The sequence below is a fragment of the Oncorhynchus keta genome, unplaced genomic scaffold (genome assembly GCF_023373465.1).
Source record: "Oncorhynchus keta strain PuntledgeMale-10-30-2019 unplaced genomic scaffold, Oket_V2 Un_contig_25053_pilon_pilon, whole genome shotgun sequence".
Lineage (NCBI taxonomy): Eukaryota > Metazoa > Chordata > Actinopteri > Salmoniformes > Salmonidae > Oncorhynchus > Oncorhynchus keta.
Genome location: NW_026284240.1, coordinates 24,137 through 36,266, shown reverse-complemented (window position 1 = coordinate 36,266; position 12,130 = coordinate 24,137). Strand labels below are relative to the sequence as shown.

Genomic DNA, 12,130 nt, shown 5'->3' with positions numbered 1-12,130 from the left:
GCACCAAAGTACGTTCATCTCTAGGAGACAGAACGCGTCTCCTTCCTGAGCGGTATGATGGCTGCGTGGTCCCATGGTGTTTATACTTGCGTACTATTGTTTGTACAGATGAACGTGGTACATTCAGGCGTTTGGAAATTGCTCCCAAGGATGAACCAGACTTGTGAAGGTCTACAAATTCTTCTGAGGTCTTGGCTGATTTCTTTTGATTTTCCCATGATGTCAAGCAAAGAGGCACTCAGTTTGAAGGTAGGCCTTGAAATACATCCACAGGTACACCTCCAATTGACTCAAATGATGTCAATTAGCCTATCAGAAGCTTCTAAAGTGTATGTAAACTTCTGACCCACTGGAATTATGATAGAGTGAATTATAAGTGAAATAACCTGTCTTTAAACAATTGTTGGAAAAATGACTTGTGTCATGCACAGAGTAGATGTCCTAACCGACAAACTATAGTTTGTTAACAAGAGAGTTGTGGAATGGTTGAAAAACGAGTTTTATTGACTCCACTGTATGTGGCAGGAAGCTGGTGACTACTCCAGAAGTAAAGAAAATAAACCCAGAAAGGTGCCAGGTAACATATTGGTAGAACTCAGGTTTATTATTACAAATATATTGTCCCATGCATCTAGCTTATGGTCTATATTATCAGATGTGCTGTTAGCAATAAGCATTATCACCTGCAGCCCAAATGATTTATGACTAGGTAAATAGATCAACTATTGTCTGGTTTAGTTTAATAACACCATTACATGACTAGTTCTAACCCCTAACCTCTAAGCCCTAACCCCTCCTACCTTGTTCTTGCTGTGGTTGAACAGATCGAGAACCTGCTGTACAACCTGATCCTAGTTCTAACCCCTAACCCCTAACCTCTAACCCCTAACCTCTAACCTCTAACCCCTCCTACCTTGTTCTTGCTGTGGTTGAACAGATCGAGAACCTGCTGTACAACCTGATCCTAGTTCTAACCCCTAACCCCTAACCTCTAACCCCTAACCTCTAACCTCTAACCCCTCCTACCTTGTTCTTGCTGTGGCTGAACAGATCGAGAACCTGCTGTCCAACCTGGTCCTAGTTCTAACCCCTAACCCCTAACCTCTAACCCCTCCTACCTTGTTCTTGCTGTGGTTGAACAGATCGAGAACCTGCTGTACAACCTGATCCTAGTTCTAACCCCTAACCCCTAACCTCTAACCCCTAACCTCTAACCTCTAACCCCTCCTACCTTGTTCTTGCTGTGGCTGAACAGATCGAGAACCTGCTGTCCAACCTGGTCCTAGTTCTAACCCCTAACCCCTAACCTCTAACCCCTCCTACCTTGTTCTTGCTGTGGTTGAACAGATCGAGAACCTGCTGTACAACCTGATCCTAGTTCTAACCTCTAACCCCTAACCTCTAACCCCTAACCCCTAACCTCTAACCCCTCCTACCTTGTTCTTGCTGTGGCTGAACAGATCGAGAACCTGCTGTCCAACCTGGTCCTAGTTCTAACCTCTAACCCCTAACCTCTAACCCCTAACCCCTAACCCCTAACCTCTAACCCCTCCTACCTTGTTCTTGCTGTGGCTGAACAGATCGAGAACCTGCTGTACAACCTGGTCCTAGTTCTAACCCCTAACCCCTAACCTCTAACCCCTAACCTCTAACCTCTAACCTCTAACCCCTCCTACCTTGTTCTTGCTGTGGCTGAACAGATCGAGAACCTGCTGTCCAACCTGATCCTAGTTATAACCTCTAACCCCTAACCTCTAACCCCTCCTACCTTGTTCTTGCTGTGGCTGAACAGATCGAGAACCTGCTGTCCAACCTGGTCCTAGTTCTAACCTCTAACCCCTAACCTCTAACCCCTAACCCCTAACCTCTAACCCCTCCTACCTTGTTCTTGCTGTGGCTGAACAGATCGAGAACCTGCTGTCCAACCTGGTCCTAGTTCTAACCTCTAACCCCTAACCTCTAACCCCTAACCCCTAACCTCTAACCCCTCCTACCTTGTTCTTGCTGTGGCTGAACAGATCGAGAACCTGCTGTCCAACCTGGTCGTAGTTCTAACCTCTAACCCCTAACCTCTAACCCCTCCTACCTTGTTCTTGCTGTGGCTGAACAGATCGAGAACCTGCTGTACAACCTGGTCCTAGTTCTAACCCCTAATCCCTAACCTCTAACCTCTAACCCCTAACCCCTAACCTCTAACCCCTCCTACCTTGTTCTTGCTGTGGCTGAACAGATCGAGAACCTGCTGTCCAACCTGGTCCTAGTTCTAACCTCTAACCTCTAACCTCTAACCCCTCCTACCTTGTTCTTGCTGTGGTTGAACAGATCGAGAACCTGCTGTCCAACCTGGTCGTAGTTCTAACCCCTAACCCCTAACCTCTAACCCCTAACCCCTAACCTCTAACCCCTAACCTCTAACCCCTCCTACCTTGTTCTTGCTGTGGCTGAACAGATCGAGAACCTGCTGTACAACCTGGTCCTAGTTATAACCTCTAACCCCTAACCTCTAACCCCTCCTACCTTGTTCTTGCTGTGGCTGAACAGATCGAGAACCTGCTGTCCAACCTGGTCGTAGTTCTTATCCAGAAACTTGTGAACCTACAGAGAGATGACAGAAGGTATAGAGCAGGAAGAAACCATATTAGGAAGAAACCATATTATAGAGCCATCGACTGTCGGATCTGTTTTGGTCTGTCTCATTTACTGTGTTGTGTAATATGGGATGTTTTGGTCTGTCTCATTTACTGTGTTGGGTAATATGGGATGTTTTGGTCTGTCTCATTTACTGTGTTGTGTAATATGGGATGTTTTGGTCTGTCTCATTTACTGTGTTGGGTAATATGGGATGTTTTGGTCTGTCTCATTTACTGTGTTGTGTAATATGGGATGTTTTGGTCTGTCTCATTTACTGTGTTGGGTAATATGGGATGTTTTGGTCTGTCTCATTTACTGTGTTGTGTAATATGGGATGTTTTGGTCTGTCTCATTTACTGTAATATGGGATGTTTTGGTCTGTCTCATTTACTGTGTTGTGTAATATGGGATGTTTTGGTCTGTCTCATTTACTGTGTTGGGTAATATGGGATGTTTTGGTCTGTCTCATTTACTGTGTTGGGTAACATGGGATGTTTTGGTCTGTCTCATTTACTGTGTTGGGTAATATGGGATGTTTTGGTCTGTCTCATTTACTGTGTTGGGTAATATGGGATGTTTTGGTCTGTCTCATTTACTGTGTTGGGTAATATGGGATGTTTTGGTCTGTCTCATTTACTGTGTTGGGTAATATGGGATGTTTTGGTCTGTCTCATTTACTGTGTTGTGTAATATGGGATGTTTTGGTCTGTCTCATTTACTGTGTTGGGTAATATGGGATGTTTTGGTCTGTCTCATTTACTGTGTTGGGTAATATGGGATGTTTTGGTCTGTCTCATTTACTGTAATATGGGATGTTTTGGTCTGTCTCATTTACTGTGTTGTGTAATATGGGATGTTTTGGTCTGTCTCATTTACTGTGTTGGGTAATATGGGATGTTTTGGTCTGTCTCATTTACTGTGTTGGGTAACATGGGATGTTTTGGTCTGTCTCATTTACTGTGTTGGGTAATATGGGATGTTTTGGTCTGTCTCATTTACTGTGTTGGGTAATATGGGATGTTTTGGTCTGTCTCATTTACTGTAATATGGGATGTTTTGGTCTGTCTCATTTACTGTGTTGGGTAATATGGGATGTTTTGGTCTGTCTCATTTACTGTGTTGTGTAATATGGGATGTTTTGGTCTGTCTCATTTACTGTGTTGGGTAATATGGGATGTTTTGGTCTGTCTCATTTACTGTAATATGGGATGTTTTGGTCTGTCTCATTTACTGTCTTGGGTAATATGGGATGTTTTGGTCTGTCTCATTTACTGTGTTGTGTAATATGGGATGTTTTGGTCTGTCTCATTTACTGTGTTGGGTAATATGGGATGTTTTGGTCTGTCTCATTTACTGTGTTGGGTAATATGGGATGTTTTGGTCTGTCTCATTTACTGTGGTGTGTAATATGGGATGTTTTGGTCTGTCTCATTTACTGTGTTGTGTAATATGGGATGTTTTGGTCTGTCTCATTTACTGTGTTGGGTAATATGGGATGTTTTGGTCTGTCTCATTTACTGTGTTGGGTAATATGGGATGTTTTGGTTTGTCTCATTTACTGTGTTGTGTAATATGGGATGTTTTGGTCTGTCTCATTTACTGTGTTGTGGTAATATGGGATGTTTTGGTCTGTCTCATTTACTGTGTTGTGTAATATGGGATGTTTTGGTCTGTCTCATTTACTGTGTGTAAGGAGGAGGGTGTTAGTTCACCATGCTAGTAAGGAGGAGTGTTAGTTCACCATGCTAGTAAGGAGGAGTGTTAGTTCACCATGCTAGTAAGGAGTGTTAGTTCACCATGCTAGTAAGGAGTGTTAGTTCACCATGCTAGTAAGGAGGAGTGTTAGTTCACCATGCTATTAAGGAGGAGTGTTAGTTCACCATGCTAGTAAGGAGGAGTGTTAGTTCACCATGCTAGTAAGGAGGAGTGTTAGTTCACCATGCTAGTAAGGAGGAGTGTTAGTTCACCATGCTAGTAAGGAGTAGTGTTAGTTCACCATGCTAGTAAGGAGGAGTGTTAGTTCACCATGCTAGTAAGGAGGAGTGTTAGTTCACCATGCTAGTAAGGAGTGTTAGTTCACCATGCTAGTAAGGAGGAGTGTTAGTTCACCATGCTAGTAAGGAGTGTTAGTTCACCATGCTAGTAAGGAGTGTTAGTTCACCATGCCAGTAAGGAGGAGTGTTAGTTCACCATGCTAGTAAGGAGGAGTGTTAGTTCACCATGCTAGTAAGGAGGAGTGTTAGTTCACCATGCTAGTAAGGAGGAGTGTTAGTTCACCATGCTAGTAAGGAGGAGTGTTAGTTCACCATGCTAGTAAGGAGGAGTGTTAGTTCACCAAAAGCTTTTCATTTTAGTTTTTTAATATTCACAATAAATGGGAACATTATCCAACCAACGAGCTGCATTGGGGAAACTGATTCTGCTCTCATCCTGTTGGGTCTCATCGGGATTCACTACATACACACTACCCACAACTATAGGTTTGTCTGGCAGGTGTGTGTGTGTACCTGTTAGGAGTGTGTGTGTGTGTGTACCTGTTAGGAGTGTGTGTGTACCTGGTAGGAGTGTGTGTGTACCTGGTAGGAGTGTGTGTGTACCTGGCAGGTGTGTGTGTGTGTGTACCTGGTAGGAGTGTGTGTGTGTGTACCTGTTAGGAGTGTGTGTGTACCTGGCAGGTGTGTGTGTGTACCTGGCAGGTGTGTGTACCTGGCAGGTGTGTGTGTACCTGGCAGGTGTGTGTGTGTACTTGGCAGGTGTGTGTGTGTGTACCTGGCAGGTGTCTGTACCTGGCAGGTGTGTGTGTGTACCTGGCAGTGTGTGTGGGTGTACCTGGCAGGTGTCTGTACCTGGCAGGTGTGTGTACTTGGCAGGTGTGTGTGTGGGTGTACCTGGCAGGTGTCTGTACCTGGCAGGTGTCTGTCCTGTACCTGGCAGGTGGTAGGTGACTTGGCAGGTGTGTTTGATGGTGAATTCTGGGAGGTGTCTGTTGGCTGGCAGGTGTGATCTTGTTGTTACCATGGTGATAATGACTGGGCACTTCTTGGAGGAAGGTGTGGTCTTCGTACCTGGCAGGTGAGATCTTGTTGCATCAACCAATAATGACACTTCTGCACAGGAAGTGTGTGTGTGTGTGTGTGTGTGTGTGTGTGTGTGGCACAGTGTGTGTGTGTGTGTGTGTGTGTGTGTGTGTGTGTGTGTGTGTGTGTGTGTGTGTGTGTGTGTGTGTGTGTGTGTGTGTGTGTGTGTGTACCTGGGGAAAGCAGCTCTGGTCATCCAGGATCTTCAGTATCCCATGGGGCTTAGAGGAGATGAGGTCGATGCAGGACTGGTTGTCGCTGAACGGGATGTCCTGCCACGGGATCTGCTCCCTGTTGTACTCCTCCTGACAGACACATGACATACAGGCTTCATATCGCATTATAACACTTTGGAACAGGACATACTGCCAGGGGATCTGCTCCCTGTTGTACTCCTCCTGACAGACACATGACATACAGGCTTCATATCGCATTATAACACTTTGGAACAGGATCATACTGCCAGGGGATCTGCTCCCTGTTGTACTTCATTAAATACATCTTCTGGGTTCTGCCGACTATTCGTGGCTCAGTTGGTTAAGTGACTGTTTCTTCGTAACGGTCCTGACAATAACACTTTGGAACAGACATACTGCCAGGAATCTGCTCCCTTCTGTCCTCTTATAACCCTGACCCTTCAGTCTGATATCATATAAGACATGTCAGTCTGTCCTCTTATAACCCTGATATAAGACATGTCAGTCTCCTGTCCTCTTATAACCCTGGAATGTCAGTCTCCTGTCCTCTTATAACCCATGCTCTTATATAAGACATGTCAGTCTCCTGTCCTCTTATTACCCTGACTCTTCATATATAAGACTGTCAGTCTCCTGTCCTCTTCTTATAACCTCCTGACCTCTTATAACCCTGCTCTTATATAAGACATGTCAGTGTCCTGTCCTCTTATAAACCTGCCTCTTATATAGAAGACATGTCAGTCTCCTGTCCTCTTATAACCCTGGCTCTTATATAAGACATGTCAGTCTCCTGTCCTCTTATAACCCTGCCTCTTATATAAGACATGTCAGTCTCCTGTCCTCTTATAACCCTGGCTCTTATATAAGACATGTCAGTGTCCTGTCCTCTTATAACCCTGCCTCTTATATAAGACATGTCAGTCTCCTGTCCTCTTATAACCCTGGCTCTTATATAAGACATGTCAGTGTCCTGTCCTCTTATAAACCTGCCTCTTATAGAAGACATGTCAGTCTCCTGTCCTCTTATAACCCTGTCTCTTATATAAGACATGTCACTGTCCTGTCCTCTTATAACCCTGCCTCTTATATAAGACATGTCAGTGTCCTGTCCTCTTATAACCCTGTCTCTTATATAAGACATGTCAGTCTCCTGTCCTCTTATAACCCTGTCTCTTATATAAGACATGTCAGTCTCCTGTCCTCTTATAACCCTGTCTCTTATATAAGACATGTCAGTGTCCTGTCCTCTTATAACCCTGGCTCTTATATAAGACATGTCAGTCTCCTGTCCTCTTATAACCCTGTCTCTTATATAAGACATGTCAGTCTCCTGTCCTCTTATAACCCTGTCTCTTATATAAGACATGTCAGTGTCCTGTCCTCTTATAACCCTGCCTCTTATATAAGACATATCAGTCTCCTGTCCTCTTATAACCCTGTCTCTTATATAAGACATGTCAGTGTCCTGTCCTCTTATAACCCTGTCTCTTATATAAGACATGTCAGTCTCCTGTCCTCTTATAACCCTGCCTCTTATATAAGACATGTCAGTCTCCTGTCCTCTTATAACCCTGTCTCTTATATAAGACATGTCACTCTCCTGTCCTCTTATAATACTCTATCTCAGGCGAGGTTTTGGATATCTAAGGAAGTTTTGCTCACCTGAGGTAGAGTATCTCATGATAAGCTGTAGACCACACTATCTACCTAGAGTTTTCATCTGTATTTTTCATAGCTGTCTACATACCAACACAGACCGATGCCGGCACTAAGACCTCACTCAATGAGCTGTATTCCGCCATAAGCAAACAGGAAAACGCTCATCCAGAGGTGGAGCTCCTAGTGGCCGTGGACTTTAATGCAGGGAAACTTAAATCTGTTTTACCTCATTTCTATCAGCATGTTAAATGTGCAACCAGAGGGCTGAAATTCTAGACCACCTTTACTCCACACACAGAGACGCATACAAAGCTCTCCCTCTCCCTCCATTTGGTAAATCTGACCATAATTATCCTCCTGATTCCTGCTTACAAGCAAAAAATTAAATCAGGAAGTACCAGTGACTCGGTCGATAAAAAAATGGTCAGATGAAGCAGATGCTAAACTACAGGACTGTTTTGCTCAGACTGGAATATGATCTGTGATTCATCCGATGGCATTGAGGATTCACCACATGAGTCACTGGGTTTATCAGTGCATCGATGACATCGTCCTCACAGTGACCGTGCGTACATACCCCAACCAGAAGCCATGGATTACAGGCAACATCCGCACTGAGTTAAAGGCTAGAGGAGTTTCAAGGAGTGGGACTGTAACCCGGAAGCTTATAATAAATCCTGTTATGCCCTGCGACGAACCATCAAACAGGCAAAGCGTCAATACAGGACTAAGATTGAATCGTACGACACCGGCTCCGACGCTCGTCTTATGTGGCAGGGCTTGCAAGCTATTACAGACTACAAAGGGAAGCACAGCCGAGGAACTGCCCAGTGACACAGATCAACAGATTATGCAATCCCTATTGCACTCCACACTGCCCTTTCCCACCTGGACAAAAGGAACACCTATGTGTGAATGCTATTCATTGACTACAGCTCAGCATTCAACACCATAGTTCCCTCAAAGCTCATCACTAAGCTACGGACCCTGGGACTAAACACCTCCCTCTGCAACTGGATCCTAGACTTCCTGACAGGTTGCCACCAGGTGGTGAGGGTAGTCAAGATTAAGCAGATGATTGTGGACTACAGGAAAAGGAGGACCGAGCACGCCCCCATTCTCATCAACGGGGCAGCATGTAGTGGAGCAAGTTGAGAGCTTCAAGTTCCTTGGTCTCCACATCACCAACAAACTAGAATGATCCAAGCACACCAAGACAGTCATGAAGAGGGCACGCCAAAACCTATTCCCCCTCTGGAGACTGAGTAGTCCTCAGATCCTCATTAGGTTCTACAGCTGTACCATCTAGAGCATCCTGCCTGGTACGGCAACTGCTCGTTCTCCGACCGCAAGGCACTACAGAGGGTAGTGCGAACGGCCGAGGAAATCACTGGCGCCAAGCTTCCTGCCATCCAGGACCTCTATACCAGGCGGTGTCAGAGGAAGGCCCTAGAAATTGTCAAAGACTCCAGCCACCCTAGTCATAGACTGTTCTCTCTGCTACCGCATGGCAAGCGGTACCTGAGCGCCAAGTCTAGGTCCAAAAGGCTTCTAAACAGCTTCTACCACCCAGCCATAAGACTCCTGAACAGCTTCTACCTCCAAGCCATAAGACTCCTGAACAGCTTCTACCCCCAGGCCATAAGACTCCTGAACAGCTTCTACCCCCAAGCCATAAGACTCCTGAACAGCTTCTACCTCCAAGCCATAAGACTCCTGAACAGCTTCTACCCCCAAGCCATAAGACTCCTGAACAGCTTCTACCCCCAGGCCATAAGACTCATGAACAGCTTCTACCCCCAAGCCATAAGACTCCTGAACAGCTTCTACCCCCAGGCCATAAGACTCCTGAACAGCTTCTACCCCCAGGCCATAAGACTCCTGAACAGCTTCTACCCCCAGGCCATAAGACTCCTGAACAGCTTCTACCCCCAAGCCATAAGACTCCTGAACAGCTTCTACCCCCAGGCCATAAGACTCATGAACAGCTTCTACCCCCAAGCGATAAGACTCCTGAACAGCTTCTACCCCCAGGCCATAAGACTCCTGAACAGCTTCTACCCCCAGGCCATAAGACTCCTGAACAGCTTCTACCCCCAGGCCATAAGACTCTTGAACAGATTGCTACCCAGACAATTTGCATTCTGTGCCTGTGATATGTGGTTGTCCCACCTAGCAATCACCTAGCTATCTTCAGCTGAACGCAGTAACTGTAAGTCTCTCTGGATAAGAACGTCTGCTAAATGACCAACATGTTAATGTAAAATAACACACCACATAAAGGCTTCGTAAGGCTTCATACAGCTTCTTAAGGCTTCATAAGGCTTCATACAGGCTTCATACAGGCTTCATAAGGCTTCATAAGGCTTCATACAGGCTTCATAAGGCTTCATAAGGCTTCGTAAGGCTTCCTACTGCTTCCTAAGGCTTCCTAAGGCTTCATAAGGCTTCATACGGGCTTCATACGGGCTTCATAAGGCTTCATACAGGCTTCATAAGGCTTCATAAGGCTTCATAATGCTTCACAATGCTTCATAACGCTTAATAAGGCTTCATAAGGCTTCATACGGGCTTCATAATGCTTCATAATGCTTCATAACGCTTCATAAGGCTTCATACGGGCTTCATAAGGCTTCATAAGGATTCATAATGCATCCCGAAAATTATAACAGGACATCCTGCCAGAGGATCTGCTCCCTGCTGTACTTCTCCTGACAGGCAGATGTCAAATAGGCTTCATACAGGCTTCATAACGCATCATAACGCATAAGAACTCTCACCTGCTCCTGTCTGAAGACGATCCTATTGAAGAAGAACTGCAGGTACTCATTAGCATAGTTAATACACAGCTGCTCAAAGCTGTTGAAGGACAGGTCCTGGAGGAGACAGAGATACTGGGTTAGATACAGCTAACTGACAGAATAATGACAGAGATGTTGAAGGTCCTAGAGGAGACAGAGATACTGGGTTAGATACAGCTAACTGACAGAATAATGACAGAGATGTTGAAGGTCCTGGAGGAGACAGAGATACTGGGTTAGATACAGCTAACTTACAGAATAATGACAGAGATGTTGAAGGTCCTGGAGGAGACAGAGATACTGGGTTAGATACAGCTAACTGACAGAATAATGACAGAGATGTTGAAGGTCCTGGAGGAGACAGAGATACAGCTAACTGACAGAATAATGACAGAGATGTTGAAGGTCCTGGAGGAGACAGAGATACTGGGTTAGATACAGCTAACTGACAGAATAATGACAGAGATGTTGAAGGTCCTGGAGGAGACAGAGATACTGGGTTAGATACAGCTAACTGACAGAATAATGACAGAGATGTTGAAGGTCCTGGAGGAGACAGAGATACTGGGTTAGATACAGCTAACTGACAGAATAATGACAGAGATGTTGAAGGTCCTGGAGGAGACAGAGATACTGGGTTAGATACAGCTAACTGACAGAATAATGACAGAGATGTTGAAGGTCCTGGAGGAGACAGAGATACTGGGTTAGATACAGCTAAAAGACAGAATAATGACAGAGATGTTGAAGGTCCTGGAGGAGACAGAGATACTGGGTTAGATACAGCTAACTGACAGAATAATGACAGAGATGTTGAAGGTCCTGGAGGAGACAGAGATACTGGGTTAGATACAGCTAACTGACAGAATAATGACAGAGATGTTGAAGGTCCTAGAGGAGACAGAGATACTGGGTTAGATACAGCTAACTGACAGAATAATGACAGAGATGTTGAAGGTCCTGGAGGAGACAGAGATACTGGGTTAGATACAGCTAACTGACAGAATAATGACAGAGATGTTAAAGGTCCTGGAGGAGACAGAGATACTGGGTTAGATACAGCTAACTGACAGAATAATGACAGAGATGTTGAAGGTCCTGGAGGAGACAGAGATACTGGGTTAGATACAGCTAACTGACAGAATAATGACAGAGATGTTGAAGGTCCTGGAGGAGACAGAGATACTGGGTTAGATACAGCTAACTGACAGAATAATGACAGAGATGTTGAAGGTCCTGGAGGAGACAGAGATACTGGGTTAGATACAGCTAACTGACAGAATAATGACAGAGATGTTGAAGGTCCTGGAGGAGACAGAGATACTGGGTTAGATACAGCTAACTGACAGAATAATGACAGAGATGTTGAAGGTCCTGGAGGAGACAGAGATACTGGGTTAGATACAGCTAACTGACAGAATAATGACAGAGATGTTGAAGGTCCTGGAGGAGACAGAGATACTGGGTTAGATACAGCTAACTGACAGAATAATGACAGAGATGTTGAAGGTCCTAGAGGAGACAGAGATACTGGGTTAGATACAGCTAACTGACAGAATAATGACAGAGATGTTGAAGGTCCTAGAGGAGACAGAGATACTGGGTTAGATACAGCTAACTGACAGAATAATGACAGAGATGTTGAAGGTCCTGGAGGAGACAGAGATACTGGGTTAGATACAGCTAACTGACAGAATAATGACAGAGATGTTGAAGGTCCTGGAGGAGACAGAGATAATGGGTTAGATACAGCTAACTGACAGAA

At 44.9% G+C, this 12,130-nt stretch overlaps 1 pseudogene; it reads right to left on the bottom strand.

Moving 5' to 3' along the window:
• LOC127922269 (unconventional myosin-XV-like) overlaps nt 1-12,130 on the bottom strand; it is a 37,854-nt pseudogene that overhangs the window by 11,445 nt on the left and 14,279 nt on the right.